At 38.6% G+C, this 27342-nt stretch overlaps 1 protein-coding gene and 1 pseudogene across 1 annotated transcript in view; both read left to right on the top strand.

Annotated features, from left to right (window-relative positions):
• The window catches only part of DGKI (diacylglycerol kinase iota), a 503984-nt gene that overhangs the window by 169697 nt on the left and 306945 nt on the right, over window positions 1-27342 (top strand). The window contains exon 2 of the mRNA XM_049774493.1: window positions 14832-14940. The gene's annotated coding sequence lies outside the window, so the exon portion shown is untranslated. The remainder of the gene's footprint in view (window positions 1-14831; window positions 14941-27342) is intronic.
• On the top strand, window positions 7939-8326 carry LOC126033377 (uncharacterized; annotated as a pseudogene).

The following is a 27342-nucleotide window of genomic DNA, read 5'->3' as shown; positions in this document are numbered from 1 at the left end:
GAACTCATGTTTTGATTGATTAAGAAAGCAATCAGTTTTGATTGATTGGAAGTAATTTTTAATTGATTAGGCTCTGTGAAGACATTATTTTCTAATTAACTCTATGGATATGCTGTGGATTTGTGTTTTTTAATGTATAATTACTTTATTTAACACTGTGGTACAAAATTGTTCATGATTAAATTTTAGTCATACAGTATACACCACGCTTTACCAGTGCACATTTCCCACCACCAGTGTACCCAATTTTCCTTCTACTCTCCCCCCTGCATGCCTCTGGGGCAGGCATTTTACTTCTATCTCTCTCTTTCTCACTCTTTTCTTTCTTTTTTGACACTTTGATTTACACTGTTGCTAATAAAGGCATATTATGCATATTATTTTATCACCTTTCAGCACCCAGTTCTTGTCCAGAGTGATCACTTCCAACTATCATTGTCACAGTGGACCGACCATTCACTCCCCTAACTGTATTCACCACTCTTTGTGGCAAGCTTCCTACCATGGACTGGTCCTCTTGATCTTTATCTCTATTGTCTCTGGTTAGTATTCCCATACTATCTCTTATTTTTCTTATATCCCACAAATGAGCGAGATTATTCTATGTCTATTCCTTTCCCTCTGACTGATTTCACTCAGAATATATCCATGAGTTTTAGGATTATAATATTTGAATTTGAAAAGTGGAAATGGCTGCATAATTCATAACCATAAGAAATGAATACTTTCTCTCTATTCACAGTTTTATTTTCCTCCCAAATCAACTGCTATCTTAAAGAAAAGAGTGTCATTAACTCCCGACATAATCTCTTTTAAGAAATCCCATCTTGTTTTAAAATGAAGTTTCTTGCTGCATCCACCACCAAGCCAATGCCAGCATTGCTTTTGGAATATGGTTATAATGAACAAGGCTTAGGAAATGAATCCAGTGCAAAAGATGGTTCTCAAGATCTGTGGGGGCATTTAGTATTCAATCTGCTTACAGATTAAACAGCAATTTAAGAATAAAGACCATGCCTCTTGATTATTGCATTCATTTGTATAAATGTAATTAAATCCAGTGCCATTCAGAAAAAAGATCAGTTTTTCTGAGGGAAGGTGGTATATTGTTTATGATTTTTGCATCAGGCTAGTGAAGAGAGCATTTAGTTCTCATGGAATTATTTGCCATGATCAGAAGGAAAATTTTCTGTTTGAATAGTTCCTGTGAACTGCCTGACACATAACAGGAAATTATTAAATGTATATTGAATGAATAGAAAGTGTCTGGGGAACATAGGAGAATTGAGAGTAATCAAGGGGCTCCGAGGTGTGGGAAGATCTGTTTAATAACAGCAGTGACACTTTATTTCACTTATTATGTGTGAAGCATCCTGCACATATTCACTGTAATGCACTCCTCGACCCTGAGAAGTTACTGTTCTTGTTTTAGTTACAAGGAAAGGGAGGTTAAAAAGCAAGGTTGAGTTTCTTGACTGAGAGCAAGTGATGGGTAAGGTAAGGTGTAAGCTCTTGAATTCCTCCCCAATTGGTTTGTCTTCAGGAGTAGCTTGTGTGTGTGTGTGTGTATGTGTGTGTGTGTGTGTGTGTGTGTGTTGTGTGTGTGCATGCATACACATGCAATCAGCTTTTTGTAAGCATGTGGATTGTATCTTGATTCTCCTGCACAGTTTGGACTTATGTGTCTGTATTCAAATCTCTCACAGACTGCTTCCTCTTAGTGTGGTTTTGGCCAAGGACCATAACCCATCTGTGCTATGATTGTTTGAGTGATAAAGTAGAGGAGGAGAATTAAAAGCACCTTTCTCACTATGAAATGCATAAGATGTGAACAATATGTATTTGCTGCTAGAAGGTAAGCTTCATAGCAGATATGATTTTCAACCATTTCATTAACCTAATTGTCTTGTAGGTCTAGAATAGCACTCAATATACAATATGCATTCAGTGAAAACATTGTTAAATGAATGAATATACTTTATTTACTACGCAAATGCCAGAACTTTGTCACATTATTAGGCATAATGAAATTGTCACGTGCTTGTCTAGCTAGGAAAATAGCATTTTCTAGCATTGCATATTTGCTAGAAATACCTAGAAGACTTTTTTTTTTTTTTTTTTTTTTTATTTAAACACCTTGATTACATACATGATTGTGTTTGGGTTTCAGTCATAAAAGGAACACCACCCATCACCAGTGCAACATTCCCATCACCCAAGTCCCAAATCACCCTCCTCCCCACCCAACCCCCGCCTGTACCCTAAACAGGCTCTACATTTCCCTCATACATTCTCAATATTAGGACAGTTCAAAATGTAGTTATTTCTCTAACTAAACTCATCACTCTTTGTGGTGAGCTTCCTGAGGTGAGCTGGAACTTCCAGCTCTTTTCTCTTTTGTGTCTGAAAATTATTATTACAAGGGTGTCTTTCATTTTTCTTAAAACCCATAGATGAGTGAGACCATTCTGCGTTTTTCTCTCTCTCTCTGACTTATTTCACTCAGCATAATAGATTCCATGTACATCCATGTATAGGAAAATTTCATGACTTCATCTCTCCTGACAGCTGCATAATATTCCATTGTGTATATGTACCACAGTTTCTTTAGCCATTCATCTGTTGAAGGGCATCTTGGTTGTTTCCAGAGTCTTGCTATGGTAAATAGAGCTGCAATGAATATAGGTGTAAGGAAGGGGTTTTTGTATTGTATTTTTGTGTTCCTAGGGTATATTCCTAGGAGTGGTATAGCTGGATCGTATGGGAGCTCGATTTCCAGTTTTTGGAGGAATCTCCATATCGCTTTCCATAAAGGTTGAACTAGACAGCATTCCCACCAGCAGTGGATAAGAGTTCCTTTCTCTCCACATCCCCGCCAACACTGTTTATTCTCATTCTTTGTGATGTGTGCCATTCTCTGGGGTGTGAGGTGGTATCTCATCGTTGTTTTGATTTGCATCTCCCTGATGATTAGTGATGTGGAACATTTTTTCATGTGTCTTTTGGCCATGCGTATTTCTTCTTTGTCAAAGTGTCTGTTCATTTCTTCTCCCCATTTTTTGATGGGGTTAGATGTTTTTTTCTTGTAAAGTTCTGTCAGTGCCTTGTATATTTTGGAGATTAGCCCCTTATCTGATGGGTATTGGGTGAATAGTTTCTCCCACTCAGTGGGTGGCTCTTGTATCCTGGGCACTATTTCCTTTGAGGTGCAGAAGCTTCTCAGCTTAATATATTCCCATCTGTTAATCTCTGCTTTCACTTGCTTGGAGAGTGCAGTTTCCTCCTTGAAGATGCCTGTAATGTCCTGTAGTGTTTTGCCTATGTGCTGTTCTATATATCTTATGGTTTTGGGGCTGATATCGAGGTCTTTAATCCATTTGGATTTTACCTTTGTACATGATGTTAGCTGGGGGTCTAAGTTTAATTTTTTGCAAGTGGCTATCCAATTGTGCCAACACCACTTGTTGAAGAGGCTTTCCCTGCTCCATTTAGGATTTCCTGCTCCTTTATCAAAAATTAGATGGTTGTATCTCTGGGGAACATTTTCTGAGTATTCAAGCCTATTCCACTGATCTGAGGACCTATCCTTATTCCAATACCATGCTGTTTTGATAACTGTTGCTTTGTAGTACAGTTTAAAGTTGGGAAAAGTAATTCCTCCCATATTCTTTTTCCCAATGATTGCTTTAGCTATTCGAGGGTGTTTATTGTTCCAAATGAATTTCAAAAGTGTCTGATCCACTTCTTTGAAGAATGTCATGGGTATCTTTAGAGGGATGGCATTAAATCTGTATAATGCCTTGGGGAGTATTGACATTTTGATGATGTTAATCCTGCCAATCCATGAGCAGGGTATGTGTTTCCATTTCCGTGTGTCCTCTCTTATTTCTTGGAGCAGAGTTTTATAGTTTTCTTTGTATAGGTCCTTCACATATTTAGTCAAGTTGATTCCAAGATATTTGAGTTTGTGTGGTACTATTGTGAATGGGGTTGTTTTCTTAATGTCCATTTCTTCTTTATTACTGTTGGTGTATAGAAAGGCCATTGATTTTTGTGTGTTAATTTTGTAGCCTGCCACCTTGCTATATGAGTCTATTGTTTCTAGAAGCTTTTTGATAGAGTCTTTAGGGTTTTCTAAGTAGAGTATCATGTCATCTGCAAACAGTGAGAGCTTGACTTCTTCCTTTCCTATCTGGATTCCCTTGATATCCTTTTCTTGCCTAATCGCTATAGCAAGTACTTCCAGTGCTATGTTGAATAGGAGTGGTGAGAGAGGACAGCCTTGTCTTGTGCCAGAATTTAGAGGGAAGGCTTTCAGTTTTTCTCCATTGAGGATAATATTTGCCACTGGCTTGTGGTAGATGGCCTTCACTATATTGAGAAAGGTTCCCTCCATTCCCATCTTGCTGAGAGTTTTGATCAAGAATGGGTGTTGGACCTTATCAAATGCTTTCTCTGCATCTATTGATATGATCATGTGGTTTTTATTTTTCTTGTTATTGATGTTGTGTATTATGTTGATAGATTTACGGATGTTAAACCAGCCTTGCATTCCTGGGATGAAACCTACTTGATCGTAGTGGATGATCTTCTTAATGAGGCATTGAATCCTATTTGCCAGGATTTTGTTGAGGATCTTTGCATCTGCATTCATCAGTGATATTGGTCTGTAATTTTCTTTTTTGGTAGCGTCTCTGTCTGGTTTAGGTATCAAGGTGATGTTGGCTTCATAAAAGCTATTTGGAAGTGTTTCTGTTTGTTCAATTTCATGAAAGAGTCTTGCCAAGATTGGCAGTAGTTCCTCTTGGAAAGTTTGATAGAATTCATTAGTGAATCCATCTGGACCTGGGCTTTTGTTTTTCGGCAGACATTTGATTACTGTTTTAATTTCATCAATGGTGATGGGGGTGTTTAGATATGCTACATCCTCTTCCTTCAACCGTGGAAGATTATAAGAGTCCAAGAATTTATCCATTTCTTCCAGGTTCTCATTTTTAGTGGCGTAGAGTTTTTCAAAGTAGTTTCTGATTACCCTTTGAATCTCTGTCATATCAGTAGTGATCTCTCCTTTTTCATTCCTGATACGAGTTATCAAGTTTCTCTCTCTCTCTTTCTTTGTTAGGTTTGCCAGTGGTCTATCAATCTTGTTTATTTTTTCAAAGAACCAACTTCTGCTTTCGTTGATCTTTCGGATTGTTTTTTGAGTTTCCACTTCGTTGATTTCTGCTCTCAGCTTTGTTATTTCCTTCTGTCTTCCTGTTCTTGGGTCCTTTTGTTGAGCATTTTCTAGTTCTATTAGCTGTGTCATTAAGCTACTCAGGTAAGCTCCTTCTTCCTTCCTGATGTGTGCTTGCAAAGCTATAAATTTTCCTCTCAGTACTGCTTTTGCTGTGTCCCATAAGTTCTGAGAGTTTGTGTCTTTATTGTCATTTGTTTCCAGGAACCTTTTTATTTCCTCCTTGATTTCATCTCGGACCCACTGGTTATTGAGCATGAGGCTGTTTAACTTCCAGGTGTTAAAGTGTTTCTTCTGAGTCCCTTTGGAGTTCACAAATAATTTCAGAGCCTTGTGGTCAGCGAAGGTAACCTGCAAAATTTCTATCCTCTTGATCTTATGGAGGTATGTTTTATGTGCCAGCATGTAGTCTATCCTGGAGAATGTCCCATGTACATTGGAGAAGAATGTGTATCCAGGTTTCTGGGGATGGAGTGTCCTATATATATCCACTAGGCCTCTTTCTTCCATTTCTCTCCTCAGGTCTAGTATATTCTTGTTGGGTTTCAGTCTGGTTGACCTGTCCAGTGTTGACAAAGCCGTGTTTAGGTCCCCCACAATTATTGTGTTGTTGTTGATATTATTTTTCAGATTTGTCAGCAGTTGTATTAAATATTTTGCTGGCCCCTCATTCGGTGCATATATGTTTAGGAGAGTGAATTCTTCCTGCTCTACGTACCCCTTGATTAATATAAAATGTCCGTCTTTGTCCCTTACAACCTTCCTGAGTATAAAGTTTGCATTATCTGATATTAGTATGGCCACTCCAGCTTTTTTATGGGTGTTGTTTGCTTGGATAACTTTTCTCCAGCCTTTTATTTTGAGTCTATGTTTGTTCTGACTATTCAGGTGCGTTTCTTGTAGGCAGCAGAAGGTTGGATTGAGTTTTTTGATCCATTTAGCCACTCTGTGTCTCTTAACTGGTGCATTTAGTCCATTGACGTTGAGAGAAAGAATTGTCCTGGGATTTAACGCCATCTTTATTTCAAAATTTGGTGTGTCTTTTGGGTAGTCTTGTCTTAGATTAGGTCTTTCAGTTTTTCTCTTAAGACTGGTTTTGTGTCTGTGAAGTTTCTGAGCTGTTTTTTGTCTGTGAAACCATGTATTCTTCCATCAAACCGGAAAGTGAGTTTTGCTGGGTATAGTATTCTGGGTGAAGCATTCATTTCATTCAGTCTTGTCACAATATCCCACCACTGCTTTCTGGCATTGAGCGTTTCTGGTGACAGGTCTGCTGTAAATCTCAGGGAAGCTTGCTTGAACATGATTTCCCCTTTTGATCTTGCTGTTTTCAGAATTCTGTCTCTATCTGTGGGATTTGTCATTGTGACTAGGATGTGTCTTGGGGTGGTTTTTCTGGGGTCTCTTTTGGTTGGTACTCTTCGGGCATGCAGGATTTGATCACATATATTCTTTAGCTCTGGAAGTTTCTCTTTAATGATGTTCTTGACCATTGATTCTTCCTGGAAATTTTCTTCCTGGGTCTCTGGGACTCCAATGATTCTTAAGTTGTTTCTGTTGATCTTATCATAGACTTCTATTTTCGTCTGTTCCCATTCTTTGACTAATTTTTCCATTGTCTGCTCATTTGCTTTAAGTTTTTTGTCCAATCTCTCCTGCTGTATGGAATTGTTATGTATCTCATCTTCCACAGCACCAAGTCTATTCTCAGCTTCTGATACCCTGTCCCAGAGCTTATCCATTTTGTCATTCACTTCGTTTACTGAGTTTTTCAGGCCTGTTAGTTGACATGTTATTTCAGTTTGGAGTTTTGTCATTTCTGCCTTCATATTTTCTTGGTTCTTATTAGTGTTCTGTTCAACTCGATCCATGGTTTCTTGGAGTCTGTTGAGCACCTTCCATATTGCTAGTCTAAAGTCCTTATCTGAGAGGTTGATTAGTTGTTCAGTCATTATCTGGTCCTCAGAATTGTCATCTTCATTCTCTATGTCTGATGCTGGCCTGCGCTGTTTCCCCATTGTCACATTTGTATTGTGGGTTTTTCTACGTGTTGTAGTGGTATTCATTGTCTATATGATGTAGGCAGCACACTCCTCTGGCTCCTCCCTTTCTGGATGGGCTGACTTGCCTCTAAGGGAGGGGAGTCCTCCGTGGATGAAGCCTCACACTGGGTCAATTCTTAGGCCCGAGCATGTAACAGAGAAGACAGTCCAGAGAGAAATGTTTGCTTCTGTGATATAGCGCCGTTCTTAGTGTGATTTTTCCTTCTTGTTGTAATGGAGTTCTTTCCTTAGAAAGAGTGCACGGCCGCGTAGTGAAGCGGAGCGGCCGTGCTCCTCTGAGCCTCTTTTTGCCCCACTCGCAAGAGTTTCACGCAAGAGGACAGTAGACAGACATAGACAGGTCACACTCACAGTCTTTCACAGCTGAGCCCCACTGGGCCGGTGTACTTTCTCGGATTTTCCCCGCCTGGTGTCACACACAGGGAGCCCCCTAGAAGACTTTTAAGTGAATTTATCTAGTCCTGCCACAGGTAAAGGAGTGAGAGATTATGGGAAAATAACAGCTTACAAGTTTAGGCATACATTTGGAGAATTAATACCAAAAGTAATTATCTGAGTGAATTGCAAAGTGAGAAGCCCATTTATTTTAATAGTATGACATTCTAAAAATTTCCATTGACACAGAAATGATCAAAAATGATTTGAGGGGGGCAGTGTGGCCTGGAGTGTGGTGATACGTGTGTGAGTGTGAGCATGAGTGTGCAAGGCGAATGTGTGCACCCACCCCTGCACCCCTCCCCAGCTTACACCTTGATCTTATTTGATCAGGTCGAACCCCCCACCTCAGCCCCGCCGGGTTGACCCGAGATGAGAAAAACCTCCCTCCTGCGAAGCCCCCCTGCTTGGGCCCTGTGCAGTGAGGCCTTCCTAGAGGCAGTGGCATCATCACCTGAGGCTCTAGTTCGGTCCTGGCCCAGAGTCGGTTCTGAGGGGTCCAGTGCTCGGATGTGATGAATTGATCAGATAGATGAGGCCCGGAGGTTCGCCCCCTCGGACCGCTGATTTATCAAGGGTGATTCTGATCTGAAAATAAAAGAAAAAATGATTTGAGTTCATATATATACATATATATTTTATATATATTTTTTCTTTATATATATAGATTATGATATAACCTCAAGTAATTATAAAAGCTTTGTTCTCCTACATAAGTCTGGAATGTTTGGAACTTGTATGTGACTAAGGACAACTTGTTGTGCAGGGAACTTGTGTTTTTAACATTGAAGGCAACTTATCTACATCAGTCAGGTTGCGTTGTAAGTTGTTTGATGACTAAGTGACATAAGCTAAGTGAGTGCCAGTATAATAGAGGAGGAAAACACTCTCTCTCTCTCTCTCTCTCTCTCTCTCTCTCTCTCTCTCTCTCTCTCTCTCTCACACACACACACACACACACACACATTCACTATTAAGGACTTTCTTGAGATATCTTGGGAATAAAACAAGGCATAGAGTTCCTTTTTCTGAAAGTAGGAGATGAATCCACTAGATGTGACATTGTGACATTCACTCGATGAATGACACTAGGACTTGTGTCAGTAGAGTTGCATTTCTCTAGAGAATCCAGGCTAAGGGGCTTCCTGATTTTAAGGTGCTTTGCTACTCAGCAGGTGTGTTTTTCATTCTATTTCCACCTCTAAAGAGGAAACTGGCGAAACAAATGGAGATGCACTGACTATTGGGTGGGGGGCATATAAATCTGGAATTAGAGAAGAGCCAGAATGAATTTGCAGATGGATAGTTAGAGAACATTTTGGCTACATGATCATTTATTTACGTTTCCCATAAATTAAAAACATTCTGATTATCAGGAGATCCTACTGTATTTCTTTTCAAACAATGCATTATTAAGATAGGAATATTATCATTTCCCATTACAAGCATTAAAGCAACAGCATTTCATTTTAATGTTCATCACAAAATTATTTAGGGAAAGAGTGGGTTTGGGCCTTACTCAACAGAAGAGCTCAGATCTACTGCTTGCTCTGTGCTCAAGAATGACTCCTGTCAGTGCTTGTGTGATCATATTTATTGTGAAGGTTGGCCCATATAGAAGACAACTGTCTTAACCCCTGGACTATCCTTCTGCATCCCACAAAGTAACTTTTATGTTTCTTAGATTTTATTTTTTTTTAATTTGAAAGTTTGCCTAGGGGGCAGAGAGGTCCTAGTGATGCTTGAAGACATTTTATAGTGCCAGAAATCTAACCAGGGTTAGCCTCTTGCAAAAGAAGTGCCTGACCTTCTATACTATCTCTCTGATTCATCTATCTTAGACTTCTTTGTTTTTGTTTTTGTTTATTTGAGTTTTTTGGGGGGTCACATCCAGCATCGCTCAGGGGTTTCTCCTGGTTCTATGCTTAGAAATCGTTCCTGGCAGGTTCAGGGGACCATATGGGATGCCGGGTTTCAAACCACGGTCCTTCTGCACGTAAGGCAAATGCCTTACCTCCATGCTATCTCTCTGGCCCCTCTCTTAGACTTCTTAATGCTGGGTCTTATTTCTAGTTGCCTTTATCATGAATAACTGTTTTTAAGGATTGTTGGCCTTCTCAGGAAAAAAAATTCACTGAAATGTAAGGCCTGGTATATAATTCACAAGAGCCTAATCAGATCTCACAACACTGATCTAATCAACAAGCTGTTATTTCTTATCTTCTTGGTCAAGTTCATTCATTAACTTAGAAAGCATTTATTGAATATGTTCTGTAACTGCCCCTGGGCAAAAATATAATAAGATTCAGAGAAGAATTGAGTCCTGTCCTTTTGGAGTTTATAGTCTTCTTGAATGAAGTGGAGGGAATAATAGGATGCTATTTATAATATATAGTAGCTTTTATGCTTTAAATATATTGGAAACCTTTTTATGACAGGCAATTGACATTAACTGTGACTTTTTTAATACCTGAAACTGCATTGTACATTATTTGATTTTTTCATACTATTTAATTGTTAATATTACACTTCTCCTTTTCAGAGATTCTTTGGCCATAATAGTCAGATCTGACACAGTGTTGTTGTAAATGTAATAGAATCATTGGCATTTTACAGTTTTATTCACTATGGATTAGGGAGGATTCTGGGCAGGGAGCATGAGAATAAAACCTCATTATATTTTTCAAGCTATGTGTGTATGTGTGTGTGTGTGTATGTGTGTGTGTATGTGTGTGTGTGTGTGTGTGTGTGTGTGTGTGTGTTGAGAATAGTCTGTGCCAGGGATTGAACCCAGACCTCTAATGCATGCAAAGCATGCACTTTACCACTGAGTCATATCCCTGGTCCCTGAACATATTTTTGGAGCAAATTTTCAGTTCTTCCAAAATATTTGCTTCCTCCTCCCTCCACCAATAAATATATCAAATCTTTAGGAGACTGACAGGCTCTTAAATGTCTTCTATAACCATGATGAATACAAATGGAAAAATAATCTGCACTAATTTAATTGAGGCCTGAAAAATAATGAAATTGCTTTCTTATTTGGAAGAAAATGTGTATATGCATGTGAAATAATGGAAAAGGGGACTTTGTCCCATGGATTTTTAGAAGAATGAAAAGCTGTAATCAAAAGCTACTCTGTACCTTCCATCATACCTATTTCAATTTTTCCTTTTTTCCAAGTAATGTCCTTTTAGGAGGCCCATGCACTCTTAAAATGTACCCACTTTGATGTATCCTACTTATTTTTCTTGTGATCTCTGTTTTCATGTGCACTGGATGCAGCTTTCTTATATTAATGCTAGAGAAAACTAACCTTACATTTTCGTCCAAAATGAGGAATAAAAGATCAACAAAGGCTTTTAATCATTTCTTTTCAAGGCTAGAAAAGAGTGTGTGATTTGATGAAACTGTTATTTTAGGGTTTCTCCAGAGTTGAAAATGGATTTATATATCTTATCTTAGAACCACATTGCCCTTTTAAAAGAAACATAAATCTCTTGTGTCTCAATTTGATTATTTCAGCATTTGAGTGATTTTTTTCTCTTCTGGTGGCTCTAATTAGGAAGAATAATCAGGTTTTGGTGCCCAGAGTGTACAACTGTTGATGAGTTTAACTTTGCTATCACAGTGAAGCCATGTGTGGGCCTGCTGTCTATTGTACCACAAAGAAAACACTATTATTTCAGTTTTGCAAGAAGGACAGACTTTTTTTTTTTTAATAGTACAGAGTACAAGGAAGGTAGGGGCAGTGCTTAGATCTACCTTCTCAAAACTTTGTTTCAGAGAGTATGTGGTAAGTTGTATATGTGTTGAGGTTTGTTAAGAAGTTTGTGACTGGGGGCCGGAGAGATAGCATGGAGGTAAGGCGTTTGCCTTTCATGCAGGAGGTCATCGGTTCGAATCCCGGCGCCCCATATGGTCCCCTGTGCCTGCCGGGAGCAATTTCTGAGCCTGGAGCCAGGAATAACCCCTGAGCACTGCCAGGTGTGACCCAAAAACCAAAAAAAAAAAAAAAAAAAAAAAGTTTGTGACTTATTTCTTGGGAAAAAAAGAAGAGAGTGGCTTCAGGATTAATTGGGGTCCTTGAGTTCCTCAGCCCATTGCATCTCCTAGATAATAGTTTAGTTTTGTGTGTGCATTTTTTCCTTGTAATAGGTTTTAAGCTTTGCTCACTGCCCTGAAGGCAAAAAGCAAGCTGGAACAAAGAACTCTGAACATTCTTGCTTGCTTGCCCACGCCTATTGTTCTTTCCTGCAAAAGAGTTGTAATGTATTTATGGCCTCTGCAAAGCAGTTACTGCAAACATTGTGCACTGGAGATTTGCTGTCATTTGTCTAAAATAGTTTTTTCACTGTCAGACTTGTTCCTGTAGGGACATGTCCTTTGGGGCCACTATTTCTACCCTTTCTTTTCCCCTCACTCTCTTCCTCCTTTCTTTTACTCTTCTTTCCCCATCTCTACCTTCTTTTTTTTGATCATACTCTATGTGGTTATTTATGATAAGATGAAGAATTTGTGCTTTTCTCTCCCCCAACCCATATTTTAGACTTCTAAGAATTTGTATTTGGACATTGTTGGTATTTTTGGTTCCAACTTCTAAATTTCTATTGCAGTGACTCTAGAATCAAAGGTAGATTTTGACTTCACAGAAAAGTGAAGGCAATTATGATTTGTAGACTGTCCAAGTCAGAGAAAATTCCTCATGAAAAGCTGCTAACAAAAGAGAGCTTCTTGAATTCAGGTAGATGAATACAGGAGGGGAGGATGTATCATTCTGTAAGGATCTTTAAGGTTTCTTCTTGTTTACTGTTCAGTGAAAGGGAATAAACTTTGGGGGTAAGGGACAAATTGATGATGTTAATTATTTGCTTCAATGAAAGTGAGGAAAGAGAGTATCAGGCCATCAGACTGTCTTTATTAAAGGCCTACATACTTGTAATGACTCTCTGGGGAATTATATAAAGCACAAGTACATTGCCTTCTGCCCAGTGGGAGCTGCTGAAAGTAGGCTACCAGCAAGCTTGATTTGATTACTGCCAATAGCTAAAGACCAATCCACAATGTCTGGGGTTTACTGTGTAGAAAATACTGACAGTGAAAGAAGAGGTGTGGGAGTGGGAAGAGAGAGGGAAATGGGGGTAGAAAGAAAGAGAGCTAGAGAGCTAGAGAGAAAAAGAGCACTGAATACTTACTGAGCTCTTGAATGTACTTGATCGCTAAGGACTGCAAATTCCGGCTTCTATCCAAACCTTCTTGGTTTGGGGGGCTGCTCTGCTTAAGTTCTATTTTTTATAAATTTTATTTATTGATTGATTGATTGGTTTCTGGGCCAGACACTCAGGGGCTACTACTTGCTCTGCACTCAGAAATCACCCCTGGCAGGCTGGGAGAGCATATGGTATGCTGGGAATCAAACCTGGTCCCTCCGAGGTTGGCCACATCCCAAGGCAAATGCCTGAGCACTGTGCTATCTCTCGGGCCCCTTAAATTTCATTTTTTAAAAAGGAATATGAGAGATTGGTGATCAAACAAAGAGATCCTCTGACTTCTAGAGTCCAGCAAAGTTTCTGGAGGCTTCTGACTTTCCCTCTCTCCTTCCTTTTGTGGCTCTGGCATGGTATCTTAATGGTACTCAGCTGTCTGTCTTTCTTTCTTCCCCACCTCACTCTCTGCAACCCTTCTCTTTATATGGTGGCCTCTGCAACTTCAGTGTCAGAACCCCTCCACTTTTTCCTGCAGTGACTTTTTGTCCTTATGTGTCAGGTGGCAGGAAGCAAACTAAACAACATGCATCATATAACCAGTGCTGTATTCCTTCAGGGCTCCCCCATGATGTTTTGGGCCAAGTTAGTACCCTCCACTTTCCCCAAGGTACCTACTTCTGGCACAGCAGGCAGAGCACGGGGTGGGGATCGGGGACATTTGGGAAGTGTGTCTGAATACAGACCACTGTGCATTCCCCTCAGCTTGATGCAGAAATCAGACCCGCAGGCCCATTGCTTCTTGTTCAGGAATTTCTCAGCCTACATTGCTTCCTCTCCCTTCCAGGGAACCACTTAACTAATTCACAAATCAGCACTCAATATTTCTGCTTGAGACCTGGTCTGACAATTGTGATGGAGCTGTACAGAAATTGAGCTATTCTTCATGATGACACAACATGATCTCCCTAGGCAATCCCTGCTTGCTTTCTCTCTCCTGCTGTTCTCATCCTTTCCTCTGCGCTCTGTTGACTCCACCCTCTCCTGTGCTTAGCCAGAATCACATTGCCTCATGAACACAGCACCTCTTGTTTATGTTTGATACTAAGGCTGGGGCTGATTTTCTTAACTATTCTTCACCCATCTTATCCTTTCTGACCTGAATTCTGCCCTGTTCCACTCCACACACACCTCAAGTCGTTTAATTAACATCTTCTTGTTTTCTTTGTTTTTCCTTAGTGTGAGCTGATATGAGATATCAGTCTTTCAGCAGTGTGATTTTTTTTCCCCCAATACAAAATGTTCCTTGATCATTTAGAACTCAGGCTATGTGTAGAGATGTTCTGTAGGGAAAACGGAGGGTGGGCTTATGAGAAGCAAGATTGAAGTTGGAGCTATATATGGTAAATGAAGGAATTTCTTTTACTTTTTGAAATCTTAAAAATTATCCAGGAAGGGGCCAGGGATATAGCTTAGTGTTAAGCTCATGCTTTGCATGAATGAAGCCTTGGCTTGATCTCCAGTAATGTAGAACTGAAAAAGAAAAGAAGAAATACCCACCCACTTCAAGTACTCAAGTGTCATAGCTGCCCAAATCCTCAGAGTCTTACATTCTACCTCCTATCCTGATTGGAGTCTTTCATTTTAATTTCTGGTCCTGAAGCAATACTGCCCCAAAGTGACCCCTGCCCCTCTCTCCCTGTCTTTCACACATCCTACTCTCTAGCTTTGTCATGCACTCCAAAGAGACTCATTCCAGTACATTTGCAAAAGTTTTCACAAGTGGAAAACTAACTCAATGAACTGTCTCAACTCCATAGGAAAATTTTAGCTCTATCTTATCTTCTGATGTTGGTTTTTCTTTGTGTTTTTTTTTTTTTCTTCTTGCTGCAGGAAAGCAATATCCCGGGCAGGATTGCAGCACCTGGCTCCTGCACATCCCCTCAACCTTCCTGTGGCCAACGGTCCAGCCAAGGAGCCCAGAGCCACCCTGGACTGGAGCGTAGGTGTTGGAGTTTTTATTGAAACATGATTCAACTGTGTGCCATCTTGCTCTTTCTCAAGGTTTCTCTGGCTAGTGGCAAGGCTGACTTAATGTTCACTGATTCTTCTGCAACTATCTAAAGTCTAGCTCCATTTTTAAACTCCTAGGAAAACAAATTCTTTCTATGAAGTTAGTTGTTATGAAGATGAAAATAAAAACTTATAGAAATATTTGAAGCACTGCTTCGTGGTTTTGCAGCTGTGAGATAAAAGATTCCTTTCTGCATATGCCTTATTGGTCCCTGTCAGATTGATAGTGACTAGAGCTTACCCTCAGCAAAATCATGGAGCATAGGTTTGATTTGCTCAGCTAATACTGCCTTTTTATTGTTGGTGTCCATTTTTTTGATCTGACAGGAGATGACCCCAGTTTACATTGCAGGCACATCATGCCCTCCCTTCTCTCTGTAATACTTTTGTTATGCTTTTCTGCACCCAAAAGTGAAAGGCCAAATGCTGTGGATTGAACCTATTAACTGACTTAAACACTATTATTGAAAGATCCTCATAAAAATATTAAACTTAGCAGTCTAAAATTCTGAAGCTAATTTGAAGACATTTAATAGTCTTTTATCTTGACTGAGATCTCCTCTTACTATGGAAGGAAAGATTTACCCCTTCCCAAGGAAATGTGAAGAACTCTCAGCGGGAGAGGAGAGTTTTTTGAAATTCTCTTTATTGGTTTGTTGATAACCTTGCTTAGAGGTTTTAGTTATTTCTAGTTGAATTGAACAGAAACTATGCTTTCCTCCATAAGAAAGAACATGGCAGGATAAGGGAGTGGAAGGTTTTATTTACCTTTAACATAATGCCCTGTTTTAGTGGCTTTTTATATTATAATATTTTTGTCTCTCCCAAACAGATACTTATTAAAATATTTACTTAATACTTTGGATAGTACTAATGATGCCCACTTTTGTGAAATTTTTGGCAAAAAAGGGCTGGATTGGATTGAGAAACAACTCTTTGTTTGGTTTTGGGTCACATGGCAATGCTCAAGGGTTATTGCTGGCTCTGTGCTCAGGAATCACTTCTGATAGGGATTGAGGAACATTGGATGCTTGGGATCAAACTCTATCAGAAGTGCACATGTATAAGTACAAGTACTTGTTGTACTATCCATCCTTGTGATGCAATTTTTTTGAAGCATGAGTTCTGAGACTGCTCGGGTGCCACCTGGGCATACCAAATGTTTAGAAAAAAATAAACTTGGGGCCGGTGAGGTGGCGCTAGAAATAAGGTGTCTGCCTTGCAAGCGCTAGCCAAGGAATGGACCGCAGTTCGATCCCCTGGCGTCCCATATGGTCCCCCCAAGCCAGGGGCGATTTCTGAGCGCTTAGCCAGGAGTAACCCTGAGCATCAAATGGGTATGGGTATGGGTATATATACTTTTCATGGAGTTTTCATTGATTTTAGAATAGTTATTTAATAAACCCTTAGCCCATAGACATATAATTTATTTAGATCAGTACTTACATAATTTAAAAGAACTAAATATAGAAACAGCATATAAATAAAACTGCAGAGGGAGATGCATGGATCGGACCAATAATGAGAGAGTTGGCAAGAAGTGTAACTTTGAAACTGTGTAGCCTGCACTGTACTTATTCAGTGATGAAGTAATTGATGGATTTATCAATTTGTTAAAATTTGTGGAGTGCCTTCTTTGTTCTAGAATCTGGGACTATGACTTGGTGGAAATATGAATTTTGTCTTTAATAACTTTAAATCTAGTGGGTGAAAAAATTAATAATTAAAATTGGAATATGGGGAATGGAGAGAGAATACAGGGGCAGAAGTACTTTCCTTGCAAACGGCTGACCAAAGGCTGCCCGACACAGTTTATGTCTCCTGAGCCCTGCCAAGAATGATTCTTGAGCACAGTGTCAGGAGTAAGCACTGAGCATCAGAAGTTGTGACCCAAAGCCCACTCCATAATGACTCCCAACCCTCCCCATAATTAATAATAAGACAAATGCAAGGGGATGATTATAGAAGAGAGAATCATAGGTACTCCCTGAAAATGAAGAAGGTTATATTTTTGCTATTTGCTATTGGAAATAGTTATTGAAAAATACTTTTTTTAAAGTCCTGCTTGAGCCAAAGTTTGAGTAGATGGTATTGTTTTCTGATTCCTATGGAGAGGTATCTACTCTAGTTTAATAAAAATGGTATTTTTGGCTAGTGAGAGAGGCTGTAGTATTTAGTGGAGGAAGAACAAACAGAAGCTAAGGCTGGCCTCATACTTACTGGCTATCACCCCTCTCAGGTGTGGCCTGAAACAATAATAACAATTTCTTTCCCTGAATGATGCATTTTATTAGGTCTTAAAGTACACTTGGGTATTCCTGTAGTGATCTTCCTCTCTGGCTTCCTCTAGTTTCTTTCCGCTTCTTTGTGGTGATAGTCTGCAGGGGCTGCTTCCTCTGACACAGTGCCATGCATAAACCCAGCCAATTTAGGGGAGGGATGGGAATAAGCTAAATTGCTAGAAAGGAAGGGAGTAATACTTGAAAAGGAAAAAAACATTCTCATCTCCTGGAAAGGAAGCCAAGTTTCTGGTGTGGAGCAAGTGAGCCCATTTACACATGTGTGTATTGCACAAATAATGTGTTCTGTGAATGTCACCTGCTTGTCCTTCAGTGAAGACTTCATTTGGACTTGGAACTCTCAGCCCTATTTAAGTAAAAAGTGTAGGAAGACAGTCTTCATTCTTTCTCCACTATTTTATAATTTTGTTTTTTTTTTTCCCAAGTGAGTTATCAGGCCCCACTTCTATTATTTCTTCAGTCCTAGACCATTATCCTGCCTATAAAAACCCATAAAACAATTGTAGAAAGACCAAAATCTTTCTTCAAGGGCATATTGTTTTTAGGCCTGTTTTTCTTTGTTCATTAATTTTTACCCCTTTTTAAAAAATCCTTTCAAACCTGAGAGCTCTGGAAAACAGAATTTTAGCACAAATAAAGCCAGACCCTAAATCCAGAAAAGCTTCTCTCTCCTCTTACTGGCTCTACTACCTCCCAGGCAGGTAGAAACAACACAGTGAGAATACTACCTCTCAAGTTGAGTGACAAGATTAGGGAAATGGAGTCCTCTTATGGGATCTGTTAAAAATAGGCTATGAAACAAGGCCATTTTATCTTTAGATATCTTTGAAAACCTGGAGGAGGCAGGGGTGTGTGTTCACACATGTGTGCCTGTTATCGTTTTAGTCTTGCTTCACTGGCACCAAGGAAACCTGTCTGCTTTTATAAGCTCTAGACTTAGGCTCTTCAAAGACTCACTCTCAGGTTTGGGTGCTCTTGCCAATGATACTCTCACTTCTACAGCAATACCTGCTCCAGTCTCCATTACAAAACCGACAAAGTCAGGTGGATTACTATACTTTCCTCAGACAAATGAGCAAAACATGAGACACAGAGTGTATATCAGTGAAGGTCCTGGCTCTTGTGAGTCCTAGGGATAGAAGAACAAATATTCCATGATTCTATGCGCCTCTTTTAACCCCCCCCCCCACAATAGAATTGTGAGCAGTTAAATCACTTGGCTGCGGGGGAAAAGCATAGAATCTTATCACTTCCCAGATGGGTAAGACATGCCTAAGTCTAAATTTCTGTTTTGAGCAATTTCTGTTTTAAACCAATGTTGTCAAGTAGAAAGATTTGTAATGTGTGTATTTGTGGAAATTGTATTTGAGTGAAACGAATTGCATTTGTTGAAAGAGTTGTATTTTAGTGTAAAGAATTATATTTGTATATATAATCTTTATATCTACCAAGATGGAACTCAACATTTCGGTAATCAGATTTATGTGTACACCGATCAATTTACATAAATGTCTCTCTGTCTATGGAGACTTGCTTTGGAAGTACAGAGAATGGTAACCTTTATTTCTAAGTGATAGAGAAGTGTTTTTTTACTCTTTGGCACAGATGGATACTTTGACTTGTGTACTATTTGAGATTTTAATATAAATGTGTAGAGAAGAGAGAAAGAGGAGCCTGAGTGTAGAGAGCTGAATAATCAAAAACATGATCACCCAATGAAATATGCTTATATTTTATTTTGTTTTGTTTTGGGGCCATGCCTGGGATAACAATATTGGATGCTGAGGATAGAACCCGGGTCAACTGTATACAGTGCAGGCACCTTACTCGCTATACTATCTCTCCATACTTATACTTTAGAGAAGAGAATAAAATGTATGATGGAAACTAAGGAATGTTAGGAATAGACAGGTTGGTGTCATTAATGATCTAGTGAGATTAAGTTTAGATTTTATTTTATACATGATAGGCACTTAATAAACAGTTTTTGTTTGTTTTTGGGCCACACCCGCAGTGCTCAGGTGTTACTCCTGGCTGTCTGCTCAGAAATAGCTCCTGGCAGGCACGGGGTACCATATGGGACACCGGGATTCGAATCAACCACCTTAGGTCCTGGATCGGCTGATTGCAAGGCAAATGCCACTGTGCTATCTCTCCGGGCCTTTAATAAACATTTTGAGAAAAAAAATGAGGTATAACCTTGTCTATGCTTAGAACAGTGTAAAATCTAAGACATAATATCAAAATTAGTGTTCAGAGCAAAAAAAAAAAAAACAACAACAACAAAAAAAACCAGGACTCAGTGATTAGACATACTGTTCAATACATTGTAAAGGGATAGATGAAAAAATGAAAAAAAAATCCAGAGAAATATGTGAATAAAGAAAAGAGCCCTTTTTAGATAGAGAAGATAGATTACAATAATGAAACACTCCAAAATGTAAAGGATGAATACGAGAACATTTTTATTTTCAGGGGTCTGGGAGATGAGGACTATTGCAGCTTAACCCTTTACCACATTATCTATTGATAGTTGCTTTCAAACCTTTATAAAAATTTTTCTAGGAACTTTCTAATAGACTGACTTCCAAATCATCTAGTAAAGGAAATGAGCATGAAATGATGCATTTGGGAGGTTTTATCAGTCCAAGACTAGAAGTGGTACTACATAACAATTGATAATTAATCAGACCCACTTGGAAGGAAAAAAGGACAGTGGAATCTAGCTGTGTGTTCAGGAAAAATAAAAAATTGATTTGGTGAATGGCTAGTGGTTTTGGCTATATTTACTTGGCTAACTCCAGCACTTTTGGATTAAGAAAAAGAAGGAAAATTGGAGTAGCATGAAAAATAATGAAAACATATTGAAACCTTTGAACTATATTATGTTCAAGACTTTGAACTTTGCATTTTCATATTTATGCTTCACTATGATTTTTATGAGGAAAATGCAGTGGATATTACAAGTTCATTGGTAGTAGTCTAAGATTTAGAGAAGTTAGGAGGATAATAGATTATACAATTAGTGAGTAGAAAGTCTTTATGGTTCCAGTTCTCATGTTTGTTAATATTGAGCAAGAGAAACATTCATCAGAACAGTAGGTCATTCTAGTAAAGTAGAATGCATTCTAGTACAAATGCAAGCTAGCTTAGATATTTTATATAGAATGCAAGAATTCCAGAGAGCACCTTCACTTCTTTTTTAAGTTAATTAATTATTTTTAATAAATTACCATTTGATAAAAAGTTGTTATTGGTCCAGTTTCAGTCAATGTTTTAACACACATCTTTTCACCAGTATACACTTCATGTCCCCAGTCCCCAGTTTATTCCCCTCCCTCATTCCACACCCCCAGCTAGCTTCTATGGCAGATACTTCTCTCTCTCTTGTCCCCCTTTCCTTTTAGACACTTGTAGTTTGCAATATTGTTACTGAAGAGGTATAATACATATTACTTTATCTCCTTTCAGTACCCAGTTCTTGTCCAGAATGATCATTTCCAACTAGCACTGTCATAATGGTTATCTACCCTTTCCCCTTTGTGACAAGCTTCCTACTGTGAACTGGTCCTTCTGGCTATTGTCTCTATTGTACTTAGGTATTATTCTCCCGGGCCCGGAGAGATAGCACAGCGGCGTTTGCCTTGCAAGCAGCCGATCCAGGACCAAAGGTGGTTGGTTCGAATCCCGGTGTCCCATATGGTCCCCCGTGCCTGCCAGGAGCTATTTCTGAGCAGACAGCCAGGAGTAACCCCAGAGCATCGCTGGGTGTGGCCCCAAAACCAAAAAAAAAAAAAAAAAGTCTCAGGTATTATTCTCTTAGTGTCTTTTTTATAACCTGCAAATTAGTGCAATTATTCTATGTCTGTCTCTCTCTGACTAATTTTACTCAGCACGATATTCTCTATGTCTATCCATATAAAAAAAAATTTCATGATTTTGTTTTTCTTATGTCTTTATAGTATTTCATAGTATAGAAGTACTATAGTTTCTTTATCCACTCATCTGTTCTTAGGCACCTGGGTTATTTTCAGGTTCTGACTATTGTGAATAATCCTGCAATGAACATAGGAGTACAGATGCCTTTTCTGCATTGTGTTGTAAGGTACTTAAAGCATAATCGCAGGAGTTGTATTGCTGCATTGAATGGAGGTTCAATTTTTAGTTTTCTGAGTAATGTAATATGGTTGTTCAAAAAGACTGGGCCAGTGGACATTCCATCAGCAGTGAATGAGAGTCCCTTTTCCCCAACATCCATGCCAACACTGATTATTCTTGTTCTTTTTTATTTGAGAGCACCGTCAGTTCTGACATTAGTTGTAGGTTCAGTGTTTCCTATGACCAGACTCATTTTATAACTTAATAGAATTCAGAAAATTTATATAAATTGTCTTTCTCACATTCTGCTTTACTACTATGAATGAATACCAATTCAAAGCAGCCAAGGAAAGAGGCACATGGAATAGAGTTCAAGAGAGTTCTACACAAGGGTCTTCTAGTTGTTTTGTTCCAAGTGAAATCATGAATAGTGCTAATTTCAACTGGCAAATATATGTAACAATAAAGATGGCATACTGTACTCATAGAGGCTGGTCTATATTTTGGTGTCACGAGTTTTAATTAGGACTTGGCATAAAAACATGATTGATTATCTAGGCTCATAGCCTCCATCCCCTCTGAAGTGTAGTATTATATGGTTCTAACTTAACCATAAATAATTGTTGTCTTAGGCATGTCTCAAACTGTCTTGCCCCCAGGTGAACAGATATTTTTTTTATTATGTTAAATGTTTCAAGCACTAAAGGAAATTCCTGGATGAAACAGCAGAGAAATGTAGTCTAGAAAAAGCATGTTTCACTTTTTCCTTATGTGATTGTACTTTTTTTCCTTGGATGTTTTTATTTGAAGGGGATTTATTTCTTATTGTTATTTAAACACATCTAAATTGCTTTTAGACATTCATATTTACTTTGCAATTCATGATTTCAAACTAATGTATAGGTAAAAATAATTGTTCCTTTCTACTCCTTGGATCGTATAAGGCAGGGTTGTGCATTTTCTCATAAGTCTTAGTCTTTCCATCTTATCAGTTCCCTCAATTTGTCATTTGCTTTTTTCCAGGCGTTAAGAGTAGGTAGGCCATTCAGTGTTCACATAGGATATCAACTACAGTATGAGGAAAGCATCATTCAAATAGCATGGATGAATAATTAATAACAAATAATATGGAGGGAATATTTTTATGATAATTTTTATTTTGACAAAAGTAGATTACAAATCTTTCACAATAATACTCTAAGTACATAGTAACATTGAATCAGGGGCATTCCCACCACCAATGTTGTCCTCCCACCACCCCTGTTCCCAGCATGCATCCCATATCCCCATCTTTTGCTCCCCAGTCTGCTATTATATGTGGTCCCAAAATAGTTTGAGTTAGAGTTTGTATCAGTGATGGCTATTTTGAAAAATATTTCTGTATTTTAGAAATGAACTACATAGAATTTAGAAATCTTCATAGAAATATATGAAACAACAGAGTGGAGAGGCATAACAGTTTTGATCTAGAAAACGGAATGTGTATAGGTCTTTATGTAAGTATATTTAAACAGAGGCATAATGTTTCTGTTCAGTGAGAAGATATACAAAGAGGAATGCACAATCCAAGTATGTCATGTAACAATTTTCTAGTCAATGGACCCTCAAAGTCAGTAGAGCTAAGGTTGAGGGCTTCCTTAATTTTACTGAGAAAAAGCAAGATGGGTATGACTGCTAGTGATTGAGAGGGAGTGTTATAGAACATGAGGTAAGCAGGAAAGTTTACAGAGAGATAAGAAAAGTAGTCAGTATGCAGAGAACTGGGTGAATAAATTTCTGCTTTCTTTCAAGTGCATTAGTAGACACTGACTTTTGAACAAATATATAACATCATCTGATTTTTTAAAGGCAATTATTTTGGTTTATTTCTTCTGAAATACTATGCAGAGTCAGGATGAGGCAGTTGTACCACTTAGCAGGTTATTGGGATATTTCAAGCCAAGGAAAATCAGGTTGCTGCAGTACACGTAGAGAGAAATGATTTGATTTCATAAGCATGTTGAAATTAAAGTCAATATGATTAAAAGATACGAAGATATGGGAAAGGAAAATCTAGATTGGGCCCATGTTTTTAGCAAATATTTGAAATTATAGGAATGGAAATGGCATTTACTGAAAAGTTAAGGAGATTAGAGTAAGTACAGATTTAAGGAGTTAGTGAAGATTTCAGGTTTGGGATGTTATTAATTAATAACATAAATTATTAATACTTTATTAATTATTATAGGTTACTAAACTATTATGTTATTTATACATAATATAATAAATTAAATTATTAAAGGTTTGAGATGGCTGCTACATTTTTGGGGGGTGATGTTGAAAGGGAAGGTCGCTTTTGTAAAAGTATGAGTTTTCAGTTGAAAGAAGAGATTAGTGTTATGTGCAAGATTTGGGAAACAACTGTTAATTGATTGGATCTAAAGCATAAGAATTAAAACCTCAATAACCAATGTACTGACTGTAGACAGTAATAATAACTATATGAATATGAACTATAGAACACCTCTCCTTGGAGTTTGGGAATATAGGAAAGATCTAGTGAAGGAAACTGGAGTGGTGACTCTAAAAGTTCAAGTTAAATCGGAGTATTGTGTTTCTAATAAGAAAGTCTCTACAAGAAGAGACTGCATCTTTGTTGATTAAGATAAAGATTGATAATTGATTTATACTGTGAAATCATCTATGATCTTGACAAAAATAGAGTAGGATGAATAGGGAATACATCTTATAAAACTGGATACAAGAGATAATGGAGTGATATTGTATTTTTCACTCTATAAGACACCTGACCATAAGCTGCACATAGTTTTCAGATGCTCTCCTCCCCTGCACTCAGGCTTTATTTAGCTCCAAGCTGCATTTGCTCCATAAGATGCACATTTTTTTTACTATCATAGCTTCTTCTTTTTTTTATTAATATTTTTATTTAAACACTGTGATTACAAATATGACTGTAGTTGGGTTTCAGCCATGTAAAGAACACCCCCCTTCACTAGTGCAACATTCCCATCACCATTCTCCCAAATCTCCCTCCTCCCTACCCCACTCCTGCCTGTATTCTAGACAGGATTTCTATTTCCCTCATTCATTCACTTTGTTATGATAGTTCTCAATGTAGTTATTTATGTAGTTATTTATCTAACTGCATGCATCACTCTTTGTGGTGAGCTTCATGTTGTGAGCTGGACCTTCCAGACCTCCTCTCTCTTGTCTCTGAGAATTTTTGCAAAAATATCTTTTATTTTTCTTAAAACCCATAGATGAGTGAGACTATTCTGTGTCTTATCTCTCTCCCTCTGACTTATTTCACAGATGTACTTTTTTTTTTTTTTTTTTTGAGGAGAGGGAATGCATCTTATGGTACGAAAAATACCATATATGGAGGCAGAAAGAAAAGCTCTTTCTCATTTTTTTCTTGGGGCATAGTCCTCACCACGAGATTACAAAGTTAATGTATGAACACTTTAATTTATTCTAGTAGTTTTTTGATGGTGTGTGTGGATTAGTTTCCCTTTTTCATTATCCTGAGGTTCTACCTTGTTAACTTTGTACCTACTTACTTTGTACCTACTTGCTTTTTTCCCCTTTTCTTTCCTTAAAATTACTCAGTTCTACCTCATGCCACATCTCTCTGTCTTCTACTCCTCTGGTGATTTTAAAAGAACAAAGAATACCAAGTATAATAGATCTGCTTCAATCAGAATCTGTTAACCTAAGGAGATCAATGGGGAGAAGGTTGGACCTCCTGAATTATTGGGTTTCTAAATAAATGCCACACAGTATTCATCTTTGGGACCTGGAAACTTGTGATGTCCAGGTTTCATTTTAGACTAGTTGAAGCCTCTCTGAGGATGGCATCCAGACACTTGTGAAAATAGCAGATCATTTTAGTGTACAGTCAAACTTAAATAAAGCTAACATTATAGATATATTGTGATGGAATACCTGTCGTGTGTGTGTGTGTGTGTGTGTGTGTGAGAAAGAGAGAGAGAGAGAGAGAGAGAGAGAGAGAGAGAGAGAGAGAGAGAGAGAGAGAGAGAGAGAGAGAGAGAGAGAGAGAGAGAGAGAGAGAGAGAGAGAGAGAGAGAGAGAGAGAGAGAGAGAGAGAGAGAGAGTGAGTTTGGGTCGCACCCAGCAACACTCAGGAATTACTCCTGTCTCCTGTCTCTTCACTCAGAATTTACTCCTGGAAGGCTCAGGGGACCATATGACATGCGAAGGGGATTGAACTCAGGTAAACCCCATGTAAGGGAAATGCCTTATCCACTGTGCTATTGCTTCAACTCCAGATACCTGTCTTTTTCTTCACCTCTACTCTTTCCAAGGTTGGGCTTTTTTTTTCTTTTCCATTTCTTTTCTGACTTCTAGGACACATTAGGTAGTTTCTTAGGGCTTACTCCTAGCTCTGTAGTAAAAATTAATGCTGGCAAGTGATCAGGGGAATCATGTAGGGTGCTAGGGATTATATTTGAGTCAGCCTCATGCAAGGCAGGCACTATATTTGCACTATAATAGCACTCTGTACTATCTCTCCATGGCACAGTTAGGCTTTCTAATTAGATTCCCACTCAGGAATGAGCCAATGGATCTGGGGAGATAGCTCAGAGGACTGAAGCTTATGACTGAGACCTCAGGTTTGATGTCAGACACTGTGTACTCTACTCCTGGCACTGTGGAGGTACAGCCTTGGAGGCCACCAAGTTTCTCTGCGTGACCCTGGTACCCTCCAACACTAGATATTACTCAAAGTGGTCTCTGGGCTACTGTTGAGCATCTCCTGCCCTCTACCCAGGAAACAGTGAATTTAGCTAATCCTCACAGAATCTGAAGCAGGCTTATCACTAAGCCCCCAAGAGTTTTTGGCTAGTGATCAGCAGGGACCAGTATGCTAGTGCCCAGGATGAAGTCTACCATATCAGTGAGTAAGTAATGAGCGTGGAAGCATCTAGTCGCCTGGATTGTCTGCTTTTGCCTACTAGATTTTTTGCCCCTAATTCTGTTGGGATTTAATTTATGAACCTCCTGGATTGGTATCATTATTGGATTTGATCCCCCTTTTTTTTTATTGCAAATATGTTCTTTAAAAGTTGGCACAATATGTGTGTGTGTGTTTTCCTAGCATTTGCTGCTATAATTATATAGGTTTTTGGTTTGTTTGTTTATTTGTCTGGGGGCTATACCTGAGATGCTCTGCAGTCAGAAATTACTCTTGATGTTGCCTGAGGATAAGACTCTGATCAATCCTGTGCAAGACAAGCTCTCTACCTGCTATAGTATTGATCCAGCCCTTATAATTATATGTTTAATTGCCATCTTTAATTGATTTTAGTCTGCATATAGCCAGAACCTAGCACTTGGGTGTTGTAATAAGTGTCCTTTGAATGAATATAAGATACTTCCTATAGCTGGATGATTAATTCTCAGCCATAAAATATTTTTTTTATTGTGAAATCAATTTTGTCAGGATACTTAGCAAAGAAGGGCCTGTTTATTTATTTGAGACTTGCCTCATTTATCACCTTTTAAAAGCTTACAGTATCTAAATCTACATCTGTTCTTATTTTTGTCCTATTGTTTATCCACAAGATTGACTGTGAGATAGAAAACACTTTCCTACTGACTTCCATTAAAGGAAAATTGAATGCGACTTTTTACAGGGAAAGATGATCAATAGAAAATAAAGTCCTGGTGAAACCATGCTCACCCTTTGTGCATCAGAGTTATGTTACTCATCAAGATTACTTTCCTTCTGGGGATGATTGGAAGACATTCTGAGGAGAGCCTTTACTTGGGGTCAACTAGAGTCTTGTTCCTGATCACTCAAAATCCACAGGACCTGTGAATATTTGCTCCCCCATGGTGCTCACATAATCTTTTCTATATGTCAGCTTCTCCTTTCTCACTTTGTGAAACACCTGTCACTGCTGGCTAAT

The sequence above is a fragment of the Suncus etruscus genome, chromosome 1 (genome assembly GCF_024139225.1).
Source record: "Suncus etruscus isolate mSunEtr1 chromosome 1, mSunEtr1.pri.cur, whole genome shotgun sequence".
NCBI classification, from domain to species: domain Eukaryota; kingdom Metazoa; phylum Chordata; class Mammalia; order Eulipotyphla; family Soricidae; genus Suncus; species Suncus etruscus.
The sequence above is the reverse complement of the archived record's forward strand: the minus strand, read 5'-3'. Positions and strand labels throughout refer to the sequence as shown.